Raw genomic sequence first — 22,482 nt, forward strand, 5'->3', positions numbered from 1 at the left:
GCAGAGGGAGGCAAAACGGACGGACCTACGTTCAAATTCCGCTCGAACGGTGCAGATGGATGCCGAACAAATGCAGGTATGTTCGAATTCCGCTTGAACGGTGCAGAGGGAGGCCGAACGTACGTACGTACGTTCGAATTGCGCTCGAACGGTACAGAGGGAGGCCGTACGGACGAATGTATGTTTGAATTCCGCTCGAAATTTGCAGTGGGAGGTCGAACGGACGCACGTATGTTCGAATTCCGCTCGAACGGTGCAGAGGGAGGCCGAACGGACACACGTACGTTCGCATTCCACTCGAACGGTGCAGAGGGAGGCCGAACGGACGCATGTACGTTCGAATTCCAATCGAACGGTGCAGGGGGAGGCCGAACGGACGCATGTACGTTCGAAATCCGTTCGAACGGTGCAGATGGAAGCTTAACGGACGAACGTAGGTTTGAATTCCGCTCGAACGTTGCAGAGGGAGGCCGAACGGACGCATGTGCGTTCGAATTCCGCTCGAACGATGCAGAGGGAAGCCGAACGCACGTACGAACTTTTGAATTCCTTTCAAACGGAGCAGAGGGAGGCCGATCGGATGCACGTACTTTCGAATTCGGCTCGAATGGTTCAGAGTGGCCCGAACGGACGCACGTACGTTCAAATTCTACTCGAACGGTACAGAAGGAGGCCGAACGGATGCATGTATGTTCGAAATCCCTTCGAACGGTGGAGATAGAGGCCAAACAGATGCACGTACATTCGAATTCCAATCGAACGGTGCAGAGGCAGGCCGAACGGACGCATGTACTTCGAAATTCGCTCAAACCGTGCAGAGGGAGGCCGAACGGACGGACGTACATTCGAATTCCTCTCGAACGGTGCAGAGGGAGGCCGAACGGACTTATGTACGTTCGAAATCTGCTCGAACGGTGAAGAGGGAAGCCGAAAGGAGGCACGTATGTTCGAAGTCCGTTCGAACCGTGCAGAAGGAGGCCGAACAGATACACGCATGTTTGAATTCCGCTCGAAAAGTGCAGTAGGAGGCTTAACGGACGCACGTACGTTCGAATTCCGCTCGAACGGTGCAGAGGGAGGCCGATCGGACGCACGTACGTTCGAATTCCGCTCGAATGGTGAAGAGGGAGGCCGAACGGATACACGTACGTTCGAATTTCGCCCGAACGGTGCAGAGGGAGGCCGCACAGACGCACGAACACTCGAATTCCCCTCGAACAGTGCAGATGGAAGCGTAACGGACGCACGTAGGTTCGAATTCCGCTCGAACGGTGCAGAGGGAGGCCGATCGGACGCACGTACGTTCGAATTCCGCTCGAACGGTGCAGAGGAAGCCGATCGGACGTATGTGCGTTTGAATGCCACTCGAACGGTACGGAGGGAGGTCGAACGGATGCATGTACGTTCGAATTCCGCTCGATCGTTACAGATGAAGGCCGAACGGACGCACGTACGTTCGATAACGCTCGAACAGTGCAGATGGAGGCCGAACGGACGCACGTACGTTCTAATTCCACTCGAACGGTGCAGAGGGAGGCCGAACGGACGCATGTACGTTCGAATTCCAATCGAACGGTGCAGAGGGAGGCCGAACGGACGCATGTACGTTCGAAATCCGCTCGAACGGTGCAGAGGGAGGCCGAACGGACGCATGTACGTTCGAATTCCGCTCGAACGGTGCAGATGGAAGCTTAACGGACGAACGTAGGTTTGAATTCCGCTCGAACGTTGCAGAGGGAGGCCGAACGGACGCACGTACGTTCGAATTCCACTCGAACGGTGCAGAGGAAGGCCGAACGGACGCATGTACGTTCGAATTCCAATCGAACGGTGCAGAGGGAGGCCGAACGGACGCATGTACGTTCGAATTCCAATCGAACGGTGCAGAGGGAGGCCGAACGGACGCATGTACGTTCGAAATCCGCTCAAACGGTGCAGAGGGAGGCCGAACGGACACATGTACGTTCGAAATCCGCTCGAACGGTGCAGAGGGAGGCCGAACGGACGCATGTACGTTCGAATTCCAATCGAACGCTGCAGATGGAAGCCGAACGAACGCACGTACGTTCGAAATCCGCTCGAACGTTGCGGAGGGAGGTCGAACGGACGCATGTACTTTCGAATTCCGCTCGAACGACCGGAGTGAGGTGTAACGTACGCACGTACGTTCAAATTCCGCTCCAACGAAGCAGAGGGAAGCTGATCGGACGTACGTACGTTCGAATGCCACTGGAACAATACAAATGGAGGCCGAACGGACGGACGTACATTCGAATTCCTCTCGAACGGTGCAGAGGGAGGCCGAACGGACTTATGTACGTTAGAAATCTGCTCGAACGGTGAAGAGGGAAGCCGAAAGGAGGCACGTATGTTCGAAGTCCGTTCGAACCGTGCAGAAGGAGGCCGAACAGATACACGCATGTTTGAATTCCGCTCGAAAAGTGCAGTAGGAGGCTTAACGGACGCACGTACGTTCGAATTCCGCTCGAACGGTGCAGAGGGAGGCCGCACAGACGCACGAACTCTCGAATTCCCCTCGAACAGTGCAGATGGAAGCGTAACGGACGCACGTAGGTTCGAATTACTCAGGAATGGTTCAGAGGGGCCCGAACGGACGCACGTACGTTCGAATTCCGCTCGAACGGTGCAGAGGAAGCCGATCGGACGTATGTGCGTTTGAATGCCACTCGAACGGTACAGAGGGATGTCGAACGGATGCATGTACGTTCGAATTCCGCTCGATCGTTACAGATGAAGGCCGAACGGACGCATGTACGTTCGAAATCCGCTCGAACGGTGCAGAGGGAGGCCGAACGGACGCATGTACGTTCGAATTCCGCTCGAACGGTGCAGATGGAAGCTTAACGGACGAACGTAGGTTTGAATTCCGCTCGAACGTTGCAGAGGGAGGCCGAACGGACGCACGTACGTTCGAATTCCACTCGAACGGTGCAGAGGAAGGCCGAACGGACGCATGTACGTTCGAATTCCAATCGAACGGTGCAGAGGGAGGCCGAACGGACGCATGTACGTTCGAAATCCGTTCGAACGGTGCAGATGGAAGCTTAACGGACGAACGTAGGTTTGAATTCCGCTCGAACGTTGCAGAGGGAGGCCGAACGTACGTACGTACGTTCGAATTGCGCTCGAACGGTACAGAGGGAGGCCGAACGGACACACGTACGTTCGCATTCCACTCGAACGGTGCAGAGGGAGGCCGAACGGACGCATGTACGTTCGAATTCCAATCGAACGGTGCAGAGGGAGGCCGAACGGACGCATGTACGTTCGAAATCCGTTCGAACGTTGCAGATGGAAGCTTAACGGACGAACGTAGGTTTGAATTCCGCTCGAACGTTGCAGAGGGAGGCCGAACGGACGCATGTGCGTTCGAATTCCGCTCGAACGATGCAGAGGGAAGCCGAACGCACGTACGAACTTTTGAATTCCTTTCAAACGGAGCAGAGGGAGGCCGATCGGATGCACGTACTTTCGAATTCGGCTCGAATGGTTCAGAGTGGCCCGAACGGACGCACGTACGTTCAAATTCTACTCGAACGGTACAGAAGGAGGCCGAACGGATGCATGTATGTTCGAAATCCCTTCGAACGGTGGAGATAGAGGCCAAACAGATGCACGTACATTCGAATTCCAATCGAACGGTGCAGAGGCAGGCCGAACGGACGCATGTACTTCGAAATTCGCTCAAACCGTGCAGAGGGAGGCCGAACGGATCCACGCATGTTTCAATTCCGCTCAAAAGGTGCAGTAGGAAGCTTAACGGATGCACGTTCGTTCGAATTCCGATCGATCGGTGCAGAGGGTGGCCGAATGGACGCACGTACGTTCGAATGCCAATCGAATGTTGCGGAGGGAGGTCGAACGGACGCATGTACTTTCGAATTCCGCTCGAACGACCGGAGTGAGGTGTAACGTACGCACGTACGTTCAAATTCCGCTCCAACGAAGCAGAGGGAAGCTGATCGGACGTACGTACGTTCGAATGCCACTGGAACAATACAAATGGAGGCCGAACGGACGGACGTACATTCGAATTCCTCTCGAACGGTGCAGAGGGAGGCCGAACGGACTTATGTACGTTCGAAATCTGCTCGAACGGTGAAGAGGGAAGCCGAAAGGAGGCACGTATGTTCGAATTCCGTTCGAACCGTGCAGAAGGAGGCCGAACAGATACACGCATGTTTGAATTCCGCTCGAAAAGTGCAGTAGGAGGCTTAACGGACGCACGTACGTTCGAATTCCGCTCGAACGGTGCAGAGGGAGGCCGATCGGACGCACGTACGTTCGAATTCCGCTCGAATGGTGAAGAGGGAGGCCGAACGGATACACGTACGTTCGAATTTCGCCCGAACGGTGCAGAGGGAGGCCGCACAGACGCACGAACACTCGAATTCCCCTCGAACAGTGCAGATGGAAGCGTAACGGACGCACGTAGGTTCGAATTCCGCTCGAACGGTGCAGAGGGAGGCCGATCGGACGCACGTACGTTCGAATTCCGCTCGAACGGTGCAGAGGAAGCCGATCGGACGTATGTGCGTTTGAATGCCACTCGAACGGTACGGAGGGAGGTCGAACGGATGCATGTACGTTCGAATTCCGCTCGATCGTTACAGATGAAGGCCGAACGGACGCATGTACGTTCGAAATCCGCTCGAACGGTGCAGATGGAAGCTTAACGGACGAACGTAGGTTTGAATTCCGCTCGAACGTTGCAGAGGGAGGCCGAACGGACGCACGTACGTTCGAATTCCACTCGAACGGTGCAGAGGAAGGCCGAACGGACGCATGTACGTTCGAATTCCAATCGAACGGTGCAGAGGGAGGCCGAACGGACGCATGTACGTTCGAATTCCAATCGAACGGTGCAGAGGGAGGCCGAACGGACGCATGTACGTTCGAAATCCGCTCAAACGGTGCAGAGGGAGGCCGAACGGACACATGTACGTTCGAAATCCGCTCGAACGGTGCAGAGGGAGGCCGAACGGACGCATGTACGTTCGAATTCCAATCGAACGCTGCAGATGGAGGCCGAACGAACGCACGTACGTTCGAAATCCGCTCGAACGTTGCGGAGGGAGGTCGAACGGACGCATGTACTTTCGAATTCCGCTCGAACGACCGGAGTGAGGTGTAACGTACGCACGTACGTTCAAATTCCGCTCCAACGAAGCAGAGGGAAGGTGATCGGACGTACGTACGTTCGAATGCCACTGGAACAATACAAATGGAGGCCGAACGGACGTACGTACATTCGAATTCCTCTCGAACGGTGCAGAGGGAGGCCGAACGGACTTATGTACGTTCGAAATCTGCTCGAACGGTGCAGAGGGGGGCCGAACGGACGCACGTATGTTCGAAGTCCGTTCGAACCGTGCAGAAGGAGGCCTAACAGATACACGCATGTTTGAATTCCGCTCGAAAAGTGCAGTAGGAGGCTTAACGGACGCACGTACGTTCTAATTCCGCTCAAACGGTGCAGAGGGAGGCCGATCGGACGCACGTACGTTCGAATTCCGCTCGAATGGTGAAGAGGGATGCCGAACGGATACACGTACGTTCGAATTTCGCCCGAACGGTGCAGAGGGAGGCCGCACAGTCGCACGAACACTCGAATTCCCCTCGAACAGTGCAGATGGAAGCGTAACGGACGCACGTAGGTTCGAATTCCTCAGGAATGGTTCAGAGGGGCCCGAACGGACGCACGTATGTTCGAATTCCGCTCGAACGGTGCAGAGGAAGCCGATCGGACGTATGTGCGTTTGAATGCCACTCGAACGGTACAGAAGGAGGTCGAACGGATGCATGTACGTTCGAATTCCGCTCGATCGTTACAGATGAAGGCCGAACGGACGCACGTACGTTCGATAACGCTCGAACAGTGCAGATGGAGGCCGAACGGACGCACGTACGTTCGAATTCCACTCGAACGGTGCAGAGGGAGGCCGAACGGACGCATGTACGTTCGAATTCCAATCGAACGGTGCAGAGGGAGGCCGAACGGACGCATGTACGTTCGAAATCCGCTCGAACGGTGCAGAGGGAGGCCGAACGGACGCATGTACGTTCGAATTCCGCTCGAACGGTGCAGATGGAAGCTTAACGGACGAACGTAGGTTTGAATTCCGCTCGAACGTTGCAGAGGGAGGCCGAACGGACGCACGTACGTTCGAATTCCACTCGAACGGTGCAGAGGAAGGCCGAACGGACGCATGTACGTTCGAATTCCAATCGAACGGTGCAGAGGGAGGCCGAACGGACGCATGTACGTTCGAATTCCAATCGAACGGTGCAGAGGGAGGCCGAACGGACGCATGTACGTTCGAAATTCGCTCAAACGGTGCAGAGGGAGGCCGAACGGACGCATGTACGTTCGAAATCCGCTCGAACGGTGCAGAGGGAGGCCGAACGGACGCATGTACGTTCGAATTCCAATCGAACGCTGCAGATGGAGGCCGAACGAACGCACGTACGTTCGAAATCCGCTCGAACGTTGCGGAGGGAGGTCGAACGGACGCATGTACTTTCGAATTCCGCTCGAACGACCGGAGTGAGGTGTAACGTACGCACGTACGTTCAAATTCCGCTCCAACGAAGCAGAGGGAAGCTGATCGGACGTACGTACGTTCGAATGCCACTGGAACAATACAAATGGAGGCCGAACGGACGGACGTACATTCGAATTCCTCTCGAACGGTGCAGAGGGAGGCCGAACGGACTTATGTACGTTAGAAATCTGCTCGAACGGTGAAGAGGGAAGCCGAAAGGAGGCACGTATGTTCGAAGTCCGTTCGAACCGTGCAGAAGGAGGCCGAACAGATACACGCATGTTTGAATTCCGCTCGAAAAGTGCAGTAGGAGGCTTAACGGACGCACGTACGTTCGAATTCCGCTCGAACGGTGCAGAGGGAGGCCGATCAGACGCACGTACGTTCGAATTCCGCTCGAATGGTGAAGAGGGAGGCCGAACGGATACACGTACGTTCGAATTTCGCCCGAACGGTGCAGAGGGAGGCCGCACAGACGCACGAACACTCGAATTCCCCTCGAACAGTGCAGATGGAAGCGTAACGGACGCACGTAGGTTCGAATTACTCAGAAATGGTTCAGAGGGGCCCGAACGGACGCACGTACGTTCGAATTCCGCTCGAACGGTGCAGAGGAAGCCGATCGGACGTATGTGCGTTTGAATGCCACTCGAACGGTACAGAGGGAGGTCGAACGGATGCATGTACGTTCGAATTCCGCTCGATCGTTACAGATGAAGGCCGAACGGACGCATGTACGTTCGAAATCCGCTCGAACGGTGCAGATGGAAGCTTAACGGACGAACGTAGGTTTGAATTCCGCTCGAACGTTGCAGAGGGAGGCCGAACGGACGCACGTACGTTCGAATTCCACTCGAACGGTGCAGAGGAAGGCCGAACGGACGCATGTACGTTCGAATTCCAATCGAACGGTGCAGAGGGAGGCCGAACGGACGCATGTACGTTCGAATTCCAATCGAACGGTGCAGAGGGAGGCCGAACGGACGCATGTACGTTCGAAATCCGCTCAAACGGTGCAGAGGGAGGCCGAACGGACACATGTACGTTCGAAATCCGCTCGAACGGTGCAGAGGGAGGCCGAACGGACGCATGTACGTTCGAATTCCAATCGAACGCTGCAGATGGAGGCCGAACGAACGCACGTACGTTCGAAATCCGCTCGAACGTTGCGGAGGGAGGTCGAACGGACGCATGTACGTTCGAATTCCGCTCGAACGGTGCAGATGGAAGCTTAACGGACGAACGTAGGTTTGAATTCCGCTCGAACGTTGCAGAGGGAGGCCGAACGGACGCACGTACGTTCGAATTCCACTCGAACGGTGCAGAGGAAGGCCGAACGGACGCATGTACGTTCGAATTCCAATCGAACGGTGCAGAGGGAGGCCGAACGGACGCATGTACGTTCGAATTCCAATCGAACGGTGCAGAGGGAGGCCGAACGGACGCATGTACGTTCGAAATCCGCTCAAACGGTGCAGAGGGAGGCCGAACGGACGCATGTACGTTCGAAATCCGCTCGAACGGTGCAGAGGGAGGCCGAACGGACGCATGTACGTTCGAATTCCAATCGAACGCTGCAGATGGAGGCCGAACGAACGCACGTACGTTCGAAATCCGCTCGAACGTTGCGGAGGGAGGTCGAACGGACGCATGTACTTTCGAATTCCGCTCGAACGACCGGAGTGAGGTGTAACGTACGCACGTACGTTCAAATTCCGCTCCAACGAAGCAGAGGGAAGCTGATCGGACGTACGTACGTTCGAATGCCACTGGAACAATACAAATGGAGGCCGAACGGACGGACGTACATTCGAATTCCTCTCGAACGGTGCAGAGGGAGGCCGAACGGACTTATGTACGTTAGAAATCTGCTCGAACGGTGAAGAGGGAAGCCGAAAGGAGGCACGTATGTTCGAAGTCCGTTCGAACCGTGCAGAAGGAGGCCGAACAGATACACGCATGTTTGAATTCCGCTCGAAAAGTGCAGTAGGAGGCTTAACGGACGCACGTACGTTCGAATTCCGCTCGAACGGTGCAGAGGGAGGCCGATCGGACGCACGTACGTTCGAATTCCGCTCGAATGGTGAAGAGGGAGGCCGAACGGATACACGTACGTTCGAATTTCGCCCGAACGGTGCAGAGGGAGGCCGCACAGACGCACGAACACTCGAATTCCCCTCGAACAGTGCAGATGGAAGCGTAACGGACGCACGTAGGTTCGAATTACTCAGAAATGGTTCAGAGGGGCCCGAACGGACGCACGTACGTTCGAATTCCACTCGAAAGTTGCAGAGGGAGGCAGAAGGGACGCATGTACGTTTGAATGCGACTCGAACGGTACAGAGGGAGGTCGAACGGATGCATGTACGTTCGAATTCCGCTCGATCGTTACAGATGAAGGCCGAACGGACGCACGTACGTTCGATAACGCTCGAACAGTGCAGATGGAGGACGAACGGACGCACGTACGTTCGAATTCCACTCGAACGGTACAGAGGGAGGCCGAACGGACGCATGTACGTTCGAATTCCAATCGAACGGTACAGAGGGAGGCCGAACGGACGCATGTACGTTCGAATTCCAATCGAACGGTGCAGAGGGAGGCCGAACGGACGCATGTACGTTCTAAATCCGCTTGAACGGTGCAGAGGGAGGCCGAACGGACGCATGTACGTTCGAATTCCAATCGAACGGTGCAGAGGGAGTCCGAACGGACGCATGTACGTTCGAATTCCAATCGAACGGTGCAGAGGGAGGCCGAACGGACGCATGTACTTTCGAAATCCGCTCGGACGGTGCAGAGGGAGGCCGAACGGACGCATGTCCATTCGAATTCCAATCGAACGCTGCAGATGGAGGCCGAACGGACGCACGTACGTTCGAATTCCGCTTGAACGGTGCAGAGGGAGGCCGATCGGACGCAGGTACTTTCGAAATCCGCTCGAAAGATGCAGAGGGAGGTAGAACGGACGCACGTACGTTCGAATTCTGTTCGGTCGGTGCAGAGGGAGGTCGAACAGACGAATGTATGTTTGAATTCCGCTCGAAATTTGCAGTGGGAGGTCGAACGGCCGCACGTACTTTCGAATTCCGCTCGAATGGTGCAGAGTGAGGCCGAACGGACGCACGTACTTTCGAAATCCGCTCCAGCGGTGCAGAGGGAGGCAGAACGGACGCACGTACATTTGAATGCCACTCGAACGGTACAGTGGGAGGTCGAACGGATGCATGTACGTTCGAATTCCGCTCGATCGTTACAGATGAAGGCCGAACGGACGCACGTACGTTCGATAACGCTCGAACAGTGCAGATGGAGGCCGAACAGACGCACGGACGTTCGAATTCCACTCGAACGGTGCAGAGGAAGGCCGAACAGACGCATGTACGTTCGAATTCCAATCGAACGGTGCAGAGGGAGGCCGAACGGACGCATGTACGTTCGAATTCCAATCGAACGGTGCAGAGGGAGGCCGAACGGACGCATGTACGTTCGAAATCCGCCCGAACGGTGCAGAGGGAGGCAGGAACTTTCGAATTCCTTTCAAATGGTGCAGAGGTGGACGAGCGGACTTACAGAATTCCGATCGAACGGGGGAATTGGAGGTCGAACGGGCGCACGTACGTTCGAATTCTGTTCGGTCGGTGCAGAGGGAGGTCGAACAGACGAATGTATGTTTGAATTCCGCTCGAAATTTGCAGTGGGAGGTCGAACGGACGCACGTACTTTCGAATTCCGCTCGAATGGTGCAGAGTGAGGCCGAACGGACGCACGTACTTTCGAATTCCGCTCGAACGGTGCAGAGGGAAGACGAATGGACGCACGTACGTTCGAATTGCGCTCGAACGGTGCCGAGGGAGGCCGCACAGTCGCACGAACACTCGAATTCCCCTCGAACAGTGCAGATGGAAGCTTAACGGACGCACGTAGGTTCGAATTCCACAGGAATGGTTCAGAGTGGCCCGAACGGACGCACGTACGTTCGAATTCCGCTCGAAAGTTGCAGAGGGAGGCAGAACGGACGCATGTACGTTTGAATGCCACTCGAACGGTACAGAGGGAGGTCGAACGGATGCATGTACGTTCGAATTCCGCTCGATCGTTACAGATGAAGGCCGAACGGACGCGCGTACGTTCGATAACGCTCGAACAGTGCAGATGGAGGACGAACGGACGCAGGTACGTTCGAATTCCACTCGAACGGTGCAGAGGGTGGCCGAACGGACGCATGTACGTTCGAATTCCAATCGAACGGTACAGAGGGAGGCCGAACGGACGCATGTACGTTCGAATTCCAATCGAACGGTGCAGAGGGAGGCCGAACGGACGCATGTACGTTCGAAATCCGCTCGAACGGTGCAGAGGGAGGCCGACCGGACGCATGTACGTTCGAATTCCAATCGAACGGTGCAGAGGGAGTCCGAACGGACGCATGTACGTTCGAATTCCAATCGAACGGTGCAGAGGGAGGCCGAACGGACGCATGTACTTTCGAAATCCGCTCGAACGGTGCAGAGGGAGGCCGAACGGACGCATGTCCGTTCGAATTCCAATCGAACGCTGCAGATGGAGGCCGAACGGACGCACGTACGTTCGAATTCCGCTTGAACGGTGCAGAGGGATGCCGATCGGACGCAGGTACTTTCGAAATCCGCTCGAAAGATGCAGAGGGAGGCAGAACGGACGCACGTACGTTTGAATGCCACTCGAACGGTACAGAGGGAGGTCGAACGGATGCATGTACGTTCGAATTCCGCTCGATCGTTACAGATGAAGGCCGAACGGACGCACGTACGTTCGATAACGCTCGAACAGTGCAGATGGAGGCCGAACAGACGCACGTACGTTCGAATTCCACTCGAACGGTGCAGAGGAAGGCCGAACGGACGCATGTACGTTCGAATTCCAATCGAACGGTGCAGAGAGAGGCCGAACGGACGCATGTACGTTCGAATTCCAATCGAACGGTGCAGAGGGAGGCCGAACGGACGCATGTACGTTCGAAATCCGCCCGAACAGTGCAGAGGGAGGCAGGAACTTTCGAATTCCTTTCAAATGGTGCAGAGGTGGACGAGCGGACTTACAGAATTCCGATCGAACGGGGGAATTGGAGGTCGAACGGACGCACGTACGTTCGAATTCTGTTCGGTCGGTGCAGAGGGAGGTCGAACAGACGAATGTATGTTTGAATTCCGCTCGAAATTTGCAGTGGGAGGTCGAACGAACGCACGTACTTTCGAATTCCGCTCGAATGGTGCAGAGTGAGGCCGAACGGACGCACGTACTTTCGAATTCCGCTCGAACGGTGCAGAGGGAAGACGAATGGACGCACGTACTTTCGAATTCTGCTCGAACGGTGCAGAGGGATGCTTAACGGACGCACGTACGTTCGAATTGCGCTCGAACGGTGCAGAGGGAAGACGAATGGATACACGTACGTTCGAATTAAGCTCGATCGGTGCAGAGGGAGGCCGAACAGACGAATGTATGTTTGAATTCCGCTCGAAATTTTCAGTGGGCGGTCGAACGGAGGCACGTAAGTTCGAATTCCGCTCGAACGGTGCAGAGGGATGCTTAACGGACGCAAGTACTTTCGAATTGCGCCCGAACGGGACAGAGGGAAGCCGAATGAACGCACGTACGTTCGAATTCCGCTCCAGCGGTGCAGAGGGAGTCCGAACGGACGAATGTATGTTTGAATTCCGCTCGAAATTTGCAGAGAGAGGCCGAACGGACGCACGAACGTTCGAGTTTAGGTCTAACCGTGCAGAGGGCGGCCCACTGGACGCACGTACGTTCGAATGCCGCTTGAACGGTGCAGAGGTATGTCGAAAGGACCCACGTCCGTTCGAATTCAGTTCGAACGGTGCAGAAGGAGGCTGAACGGACGCACGTACGTTCGAATTCCGCTCGAACGGTGCAGAGGGAGGCAAAACGGACGGACCTACGTTCAAATTCCGCTCGAACGGTGCAGATGGATGCCGAACAAATGCAGGTATGTTCGAATTCCGCTTGAACGGTGCAGAGGGAGGCCGAACGTACGTACGTACGTTCGAATTGCGCTCGAACGGTACAGAGGGAGGCCGTACGGACGAATGTATGTTTGAATTCCGCTCGAAATTTGCAGTGGGAGGTCGAACGGACGCACGTAAGTTCGAATTCCGCTCGAACGGTGCAGAGGGAGGCCGAACGGACACACGTACGTTCGCATTCCACTCGAACGGTGCAGAGGGAGGCCAAACGGACGCATGTACGTTCGAATTCCAATCGAACGGTGCAGAGGGAGGCCGAACGGACGCATGTTCGTTCGAAATCCGCTCGAACGGTGCAGATGGAAGCTTAACGGACGAACGTAGGTTTGAATTCCGCTCGAACGTTGCAGAGGGAGGCCGAACGGACGCATGTGCGTTCGAATTCCGCTCGAACGATGCAGAGGGAAGCCGAACGCACGTACGAACTTTTGAATTCCTTTCAAACGGAGCAGAGGGAGGCCGATCGGATGCACGTACTTTCGAATTCGGCTCGAATGGTTCAGAGTGGCCCGAACGGACGCACGTACGTTCAAATTCTACTCGAACGGTACAGAAGGAGGCCGAACGGATGCATGTATGTTCGAAATCCCTTCGAACGGTGGAGATAGAGGCCAAACAGATGCACGTACGTTCGAATTCCAATCGAACGGTGCAGAGGGAGGCCGAACGGACGCATGTACTTCGAAATTCGCTCAAACCGTGCTGAGGGAGGCCGAACGGATGCACGCATGTTTCAATTCCGCTCAAAAGGTGCAGTAGGAAGCTTAATGGATGCACGTTCGTTCGAATTCCGATCGATCGGTGCAGAGGGTGGCCGAATCAACGCACGTACGTTCGAATGCCAATCGAATGTTCGAATTCCGCTCGAACGACCGGAGTGAGGTGTAACGTACGCACGTACGTTCAAATTCCGCTCCAACGAAGCAGAGGGAAGCTGATCGGACGTACGTACGTTCGAATGCCACTGGAACAATACAAATGGAGGCCGAACGGACGGACGTACATTCGAATTCCTCTCGAACGGTGCAGAGGGAGGCCGAACGGACTTATGTACGTTAGAAATCTGCTCGAACGGTGAAGAGGGAAGCCGAAAGGAGGCACGTATGTTCGAAGTCCGTTCGAACCGTGCAGAAGGAGGCCGAACAGATACACGCATGTTTGAATTCCGCTCGAAAAGTGCAGTAGGAGGCTTAACGGACGCACGTACGTTCGAATTCCGCTCGAACGGTGCAGAGGGAGGCCGATCGGACGCACGTACGTTCGAATTCCGCTCGAATGGTGAAGAGGGAGGCCGAACGGATACACGTACGTTCGAATTTCGCCCGAACGGTGCAGAGGGAGGCCGCACAGACGCACGAACACTCGAATTCCCCTCGAACAGTGCAGATGGAAGCGTAACGGACGCACGTAGGTTCGAATTCCTCAGGAATGGTTCAGAGGGGCCCGAACGGACGCACGTACGTTCGAATTCCGCTCGAACGGTGCAGAGGAAGCCGATCGGACGTATGTGCGTTTGAATGCCACTCGAACGGTACAGAGGGAGGTCGAACGGATGCATGTACGTTCGAATTCCGCTCGATCGTTACAGATGAAGGCCGAACGGACGCACGTACGTTCGATAACGCTCGAACAGTGCAGATGGAGGCCGAACGGACGCACGTACGTTCGAATTCCACTCGAACGGTGCAGAGGGAGGCCGAACGGACGCATGTACGTTCGAATTCCAATCGAACGGTGCAGAGGGAGGCCGAACGGACGCATGTACCTTCGAAATCCGCTCGAACGGTGCAGAGGGAGGCCGAACGGACGCATGTACGTTCGAATTCCGCTCGAACGGTGCAGATGGAAGCTTAACGGACGAACGTAGGTTTGAATTCCGCTCGAACGTTGCAGAGGGAGGCCGAACGGACGCACGTACGTTCGAATTCCACTCGAACGGTGCAGAGGAAGGCCGAACGGACGCATGTACGTTCGAATTCCAATCGAACGGTGCAGAGGGAGGCCGAACGGACGCATGTACGTTCGAATTCCAATCGAACGGTGCAGAGGGAGGCCGAACGGACGCATGTACGTTCGAAATCCGCTCAAACGGTGCAGAGGGAGGCCGAACGGACACATGTACGTTCGAAATCCGCTCGAACGGTGCAGAGGGAGGCCGAACGGACGCATGTACGTTCGAATTCCAATCGAACGCTGCAGATGGAGGCCGAACGAACGCACGTACGTTCGAAATCCGCTCGAACGTTGCGGAGGGAGGTCGAACGGACGCATGTACTTTCGAATTCCGCTCGAACGACCGGAGTGAGGTGTAACGTACGCACGTACGTTCAAATTCCGCTCCAACGAAGCAGAGGGAAGCTGATCGGACGTACGTACGTTCGAATGCCACTGGAACAATACAAATGGAGGCCGAACGGACGTACGTACGTTCGAATTCCTCTCGAACGGTGCAGAGGGAGGCCGAACGGACTTATGTACGTTCGAAATCTGCTCGAACGGTGCAGAGGGAGGCCGAACGGACGCACGTATGTTCGAAGTCCGTTCGAACCGTGCAGAAGGAGGCCTAACAGATACACGCATGTTTGAATTCCGCTCGAAAAGTGCAGTAGGAGGCTTAACGGACGCACGTACGTTCTAATTCCGCTCAAACGGTGCAGAGGGAGGCCGATCGGACGCACGTACGTTCGAATTCCGCTCGAATGGTGAAGAGGGAGGCCGAACGGATACACGTACGTTCGAATTTCACCCGAACGGTGCAGAGGGAGGCCGCACAGTCGCACGAACACTCGAATTCCCCTCGAACAGTGCAGATGGAAGCGTAACGGACGCACGTAGGTTCGAATTCCTCAGGAATGGTTCAGAGGGGCCCGAACGGACGCATGTACGTTTGAATTCCAATCGAACGGTACAGAGGGAGGCCGAACGGACGCATGTACGTTCGAATTCCAATCGAACGGTACAGAGGGAGGCCGAACGGACGCATGTACGTTCGAATTCCACTCGAACGCTGCAGAGGGAGGCCGAACGGACGCATGTACGTTCGAAATCCGCTCGAACGGTGCAGAGGGAGGCCGAACGGACGCATGTACGTTCGAATTCCAATCGAACGGTGCTGAGGGAGTCCGAACGGACGCATGTACGTTCGAATTCCAATCGAACGGTCCAGAGGGAGGCCGAACGGACGCATGTACTTTCGAATTCCAATCGAACGCTGCAGATGGAGGCCGAACGGACGCACGTACGTTCGAATTCCGCTTGAACGGTGCAGAGGGATGCCGATCGGACGCAGGTACTTTCGAAATCCGCTCGAAAGATGCAGAGGGCGGCAGAACGGACGCACGTACGTTTGAATGCCACTCGAACGGTACAGAGGGAGGTCGAACGGATGCATGTACGTTCGAATTCCGCTCGATCGTTACAGATGAAGGCCGAACGGACGCACGTACGTTCGATAACGCTCGAACAGTGCAGATGGAGGCCGAACAGACGCACGTACGTTCGAATTCCACTCGAACGGTGCAGAGGAATGCCGAACGGACGCATATACGTTCGAATTCCAATCGAACGGTGCAGAGAGAGGCCGAACGGACGCATGTACGTTCGAATTCCAATCGAACGGTGCAGAGGGAGGCCGAACGGACGCATGTACGTTCGAAATCCGCCCGAACAGTGCAGAGGGAGGCAGGAACTTTCGAATTCCTTTCAAATGGTGCAGAGGTGGACGAGCGGACTTACAGAATTCCAATCGAACGGGGGAATTGGAGGTCGAACGGACGCACGTACGTTCGAATTCTGTTCGGTCGGTGCAGAGGGAGGTCGAACAGACGAATGTATGTTTGAATTCCGCTCGAAATTTGCAGTGGGAGGTCGAACGGACGCACGTACTTTCGAATTCCGCTCGAATGGTGCAGAGTGAGGCCGAACGGACGCACGTACTTTCGAATTCCGCTCGAACGGTGCAGAGGGAAGACGAATGGACGCACGTACTTTCGAATTCTGCTCGAACGGTGCAGAGGGATGCTTAACGGACGCACGTACGTTCGAATTGCGCTCGAACGGTGCAGAGGGAAGACGAATGGATACACGTACGTTCGAATTAAGCTCGATCGGTGCAGAGGGAGGCCGAACAGACGAATGTATGTTTGAATTCCGCTCGAAATTTGCAGTGGGAGGTCGAACGGAGGCACGTAAGTTCGAATTCCGCTCGAACGGTGCAGAGGGATGCTTAACGGACGCAAGTACTTTCGAATTGCGCCCGAACGGGACAGAGGGAAGCCGAATGAACGCACGTACGTTCGAATTCCGCTCCAGCGGTGCAGAGGGAGTCCGAACGGACGAATGTATGTTTGAATTCCGCTCGAAATTTGCAGAGGGAGGCCGAACGGACGCACGAACGTTCGAGTTTAGGTCTAACCGTGCAGAGGGCGGCCCACTGGACGCACGTACGTTCGAATGCCGCTTGAACGGTGCAGAGGTATGTCGAAAGGACCCACGTCCGTTCGAATTCAGTTCGAACGGTGCAGAAGGAGGCTGAACGGACGCACGTACGTTCGAATTCCGCTCGAACGGTGCAGAGGGAGGCAAAACGGACGGACCTACGTTCAAATTCCGCTCGAACGGTGCAGATGGATGCCGAACAAATGCAGGTATGTTCGAATTCCGCTTGAACGGTGCAGAGGGAGGCCGAACGTACGTACGTACGTTCGAATTGCGCTCGAACGGTACAGAGGGAGGCCGTACGGACGAATGTATGTTTGAATTCCGCTCGAAATTTGCAGTGGGAGGTCGAACGGACGCACGTAAGTTCGAATTCCGCTCGAACGGTGCAGAGGGAGGCCGAACGGACACACGTACGTTCGCATTCCACTCGAACGGTGCAGAGGGAGGCCAAACGGACGCATGTACGTTCGAATTCCAATCGAACGGTGCAGAGGGAGGCCGAACGGACGCATGTACGTTCGAAATCCGCTCGAACGGTGCAGATGGAAGCTTAACGGACGAACGTAGGTTTGAATTCCGCTCGAACGTTGCAGAGGGAGGCCGAACGGACGCATGTGCGTTCGAATTCCGCTCGAACGATGCAGAGGGAAGCCGAACGCACGTACGAACTTTTGAATTCCTTTCAAACGGAGCAGAGGGAGGCCGATCGGATGCACGTACTTTCGAATTCGGCTCGAATGGTTCAGAGTGGCCCGAACGGACGCACGTACGTTCAAATTCTACTCGAACGGTACAGAAGGAGGCCGAACGGATGCATGTATGTTCGAAATCCCTTCGAACGGTGGATATAGAGGCCAAACAGATGCACGTACGTTCGAATTCCAATCGAACGGTGCAGAGGGAGGCCGAACGGACGCATGTACTTCGAAATTCGCTCAAACCGTGCTGAGGGAGGCCGAACGGATGCACGCATGTTTCAATTCCGCTCAAAAGGTGCAGTAGGAAGCTTAACGGATGCACGTTCGTTCGAATTCCGATCGATCGGTGCAGAGGGTGGCCGAATCGACGCACGTACGTTCGAATGCCAATCGAATGTTCGAATTCCGCTCGAACGACCGGAGTGAGGTGTAACGTACGTTCGAATTCCGCTTGAACGGTGCAGAGGGAGGCCGATCGGACGCAGGTTCTTTCGAAATCCGCTCGAAAGATGCAGAGGGAGGCAGAACGGACGCACGTACGTTTGAATGCCACGGTGCAGAGGGAGGCCGAACGGACGCATGTACGTTCGAAATCCGCTTGAACGGTGCAGAGCGAGGCCGAACGGACGCATGTACGTTCGAATTCCAATCGAACGGTGCAGAGGGAGGCCGAACGGACGCATGTACTTTCGAAATCCGCTCGAACGGTGCAGAGGGAGGCCGAACGGACGCATGTACGTTCGAATTCCAATTGAACGCTGCAGATGGAGGCCGATCGGACGCACGTACGTTCGAATTCCGCTTGAACGGTGCAGAGGGAGGCCGATCGGACGCAGGTACGTTCGAAATCCGCTCGAACGTTGCGGAGGGAGGTCGAACGGACGCATGTACTTTCGAATTCCGCACGAACGACCGGAGTGAGGTGTAACGTACGCACGTACGTTCAAATTCCGCTCCAACGAAGCAGAGGGAATCTGATCGGACGTACGTACGTTCGAATGCCACTAGAACAATACAAATGGAGGCCGAACGGACGTACGTACATTCGAATTCCTCTCGAAAGGTGCAGAGAGACGCCGAACGGACTTATGTACGTTCGAAATCTGCTCGAACGGTGCAGAGGGAGGCCGATCGGACGCACGTACGTTCGAATTCCCCTCGAACAGTGCAGATGGAAGCTTAACGGACGCACGTAGGTTCGAATTCCTCAGGAATGGTTCAGAGGGGCCCGAATGGACGCACGTACGTTCGAATTCCTCAGGAATGGTTCAGAGGGGCCCGAACGGACGCACGTACGTTCGCATTCCGCTCGAAGTTGCAGAGGGAGGCAGAACGGACGCACGTACTTTTGAATGCCACTCGAACGGTACAGAGAGAGGTCGAACGGATGCATGTACGTTCGAATTCCGCTCGATCGTTACAGATGAAGGCCGAACGGACGCACGTACGTTCGATAACGCTCGAACAGTGCAGATGGAGGCCGAACGGACGCACGTACGTTCGAATTCCACTCGAACGGTGCAGAGGGAGGCCGAACGGACGCATGTACGTTCGAATTCCAATCGAACGGTGCAGAGGGAGGCCGAACGGACGCATGTACGTTCGAATTCCAATCGAACGGTGCAGAGGGAGGCCGAACGGACGCATGTACGTTCGAAATCCGCTCGAACGGTGCAGAGGGAGGCCGAAGGGACGCATGTACGTTCGAATTCCAATCGAACGGTGCAGAGGGAGGCCGAACGGACGCATGTACGTTCGAATTCCAATCGAACGGTGCAGAGGGAGGCCGAACGGACGCATGTACGTTCGAAATCCGCTCGAACGGTGCAGAGGGAGGCCGAACGGACGCATGTACGTTCAAATTCCAATCGAACGCTGCAGATGGAGGCCGAACGGATGCACGTACGTTCGAATTCCGCTTGAACGGTGCAGAGGGAGGCCGATCGGACGCAGGAACTTTCGAATTCCTCTCAAATGGTGCAGAGGTGGACGAACGGACTTACAGAATTCCGCTCGAACGGGGGAATTGGAGGCCGAACGGACGCACGTACGTTCGAATTCTGTTCGGACGGTGAAGAGGGAGGCCGAACGTACGCACGTACGTTCGAATTATGCTCGAACGGTGCAGAGGGAGGCCGAACGGACGCACGTACTTTCGAATTGCGCTCGAATGGTGCAGAGTGAGGCCGAACGGACGCACGTACGTTCGAATTGCGCTCGAACGGTGCAGAGGGAAGACGAATGGACACACGTACGTTCGAATTCAGTTCGAACGGTGCAGAGGGAGGCCGAACGTACGCACGTACGTTCGAATTCCGCTCGAACGGTGCAGAAGGAGGCTGAACGGACGCACGTACGTTCGAATTCCGCTCGAACGGTGCAGAGGGAGGCAAAACAAATGCATGTATGTTCGAATTCCGCTTGAACGCTGCAGAGGGAGGCCGAACGGACGCATGTACGTTCGAATTCAACTCGGCCGGTGCATATAGAGGCCGAATGGACGCACGTACGTTCGAATTCCGCTCGAATGGTGCAGAGGGAGGCCGAACGTACGCACGTACGTTCGAATTGCGCTCGAAAGTTACAGTGGGAGGCCGTACGGACGAATGTATGTTTGAATTCCGCTCGAAATTTGCAGTGGGAGGTCGAACGGACGCACGTATGTTCGAATTCCGCTCGAACGGTGCAGAGGGAGGCCGAACGTACGCACGTACGTTCGAATTGCGCTCAAACGGTGCAGAGGGAGGCCGTACGGACGCAAGTACTTTCGTATTGCGCTCGAACTCTTCAGTGGGAGGACGAAAGGACGCACGTACTTTCGAAATGCGCTTGAACGGTGCCGAGGGAGGGAAAACGGACGGACGTACGTACGTTCAAATTGCGCTCGTACTATGAAGAGGAAGCCCGAACGGACGCACGTACGTTCGAAATCTGCTCGAACGGTGCAGAGGGAAGACGAATGGACACACGTACGTTCCAATTAAGCTCGATCGGTGGAGAGGGCGGCCGAAAGGACGCACGTACGCTCCAATTCTGCTCGAACGGTGCAGATGGAAGCTGAACAATTCGTGATGATTTCGAGCGTACGTGCGCCCATTCGGCCTCCCTCTGCACCGTTCAAGCGGAATTCGAAGTACGTGCATCCGTTCGGCCTCACTCTGCACCGTTCGAATTCCGCTGGAACTGTGCAGAGCGAGGCCGAACGGACGCACGTATGTTAGAATTCGTCACGAATGGTTCAGAGGGGCCCGTACGGACGCAGGTACGTTCGAATTCCGCTCGAACGGTGCAGAGGGAAGGCGCATGGACAAACGTACGTTCGAATTAAGCAAGATCGGTGCAGAGGGCGGCCGAACGGACGCACGTACGTTCGAATTCTGCTCGAACGGTGCAGAGGGATGCGTTTGCTATTATATATATCCTTACATATATATATGTCTTAGGACCATTGCTTTTTATAGTCGCTCTCTCAGATATGCCTTCAAGTGCCCAGATAGCCACTCTTGCAAGCTACGCAGACGATACGAAAGTCTCGCAGAAAATACAGAACTCCAGTAATGTTGCACATCTGCAGCCAGAGTTGGACTCAGTTTACAGATGGGCTGAGGATAATAATATGCTGTTTAATGCTGAAAAATTCCAAGCCCTGCGCTACCAACGTCCAAAACTGAATACGAAACTTACAGAGTACACTGGTCCGCAGGGAGTTTCAATCCTAGAGCCTAAATCAGTGAGAGACCTGGGTATCGACAGGAGTGATGATGCCTCTTTCCAAGTGCACATTACCAGGATGGCAACAAAGTGCAGGTGACTGGCTGGATGGATCCTGAGAACATTCAGAACCAGAGATAAGGAAACCATGATGATCCTCTGGAGGACATTCGTCCTCAGCCGCCTGGACTACTGCTCACAGCTGTGGTCACCCAGCAGTGTGAAATTAACAGCAGACCTTGAAGCAATCCAGAGAAGATTCACAAAGAAGATTGTCTCTTTGCAACTGCTCGGCTACTGGGAAAGGCTGAAACAGCTAAGACTCTACTCCCTGGAGAGAAGGCGGGAGAGGTATGCAGTAATATACATCTGGAAGATCATGGAAGGAATTGTGCCAAATTTTGGCATTGAAAGCTACACCAATGCCAGAACGGGACGACACTGCATAGTGCCAAAGATCCCAGCAATGTCATCGTGCTTCAGGACCAGTTACTGCAACAGCTTGGGATTCAGGGGCCCACAGCTTTTTAATATTCTCCCAAAGAGCCTGAGCAATCTGCACAAAGTAGATGTAGGGGTTTTTAAATCAAAGCTGGACCTCTTCCTGTCGAGAGTCCCAGATGAACCTACTTCACGGCAAGAGGTGCAAATGAGGGTTGCTAAATCAAACTCCATTCTTCACCAAGTGCCACATATTGTAGGAGGCTCCCTGTAATAACAGTGTAGCAACACGGCGGTGCATCAGCATGGCCGCAGCTCTAAGCTGAAACTATAAACAACAAACAACAATATTCTGTTGTGTCTGGGGAGAGTCATTTTCTTATTGTGCCTTAAAATTTAACACACTCACCGGTTAAATTTCCACTTATTTCTTATTTTTATTTTCCTAAAATTTTCGTTGTGTCTTGCGACCTTTTCAATAGTCTTGACTCTCTTGAGAAATAAGAGGAAATTTTACCGGTGAGTGTGTTAAATTTTAAGGAACAATAAGAAAATGACTCTCCCCAGACACAAAAGAATATGCTTCAACACACGAA

The sequence above is a fragment of the Octopus bimaculoides genome, chromosome 7 (assembly GCF_046866305.1).
Source record: "Octopus bimaculoides isolate indiv1 chromosome 7, ASM4686630v1, whole genome shotgun sequence".
Taxonomy (NCBI): Eukaryota; Metazoa; Mollusca; class Cephalopoda; order Octopoda; family Octopodidae; genus Octopus; species Octopus bimaculoides.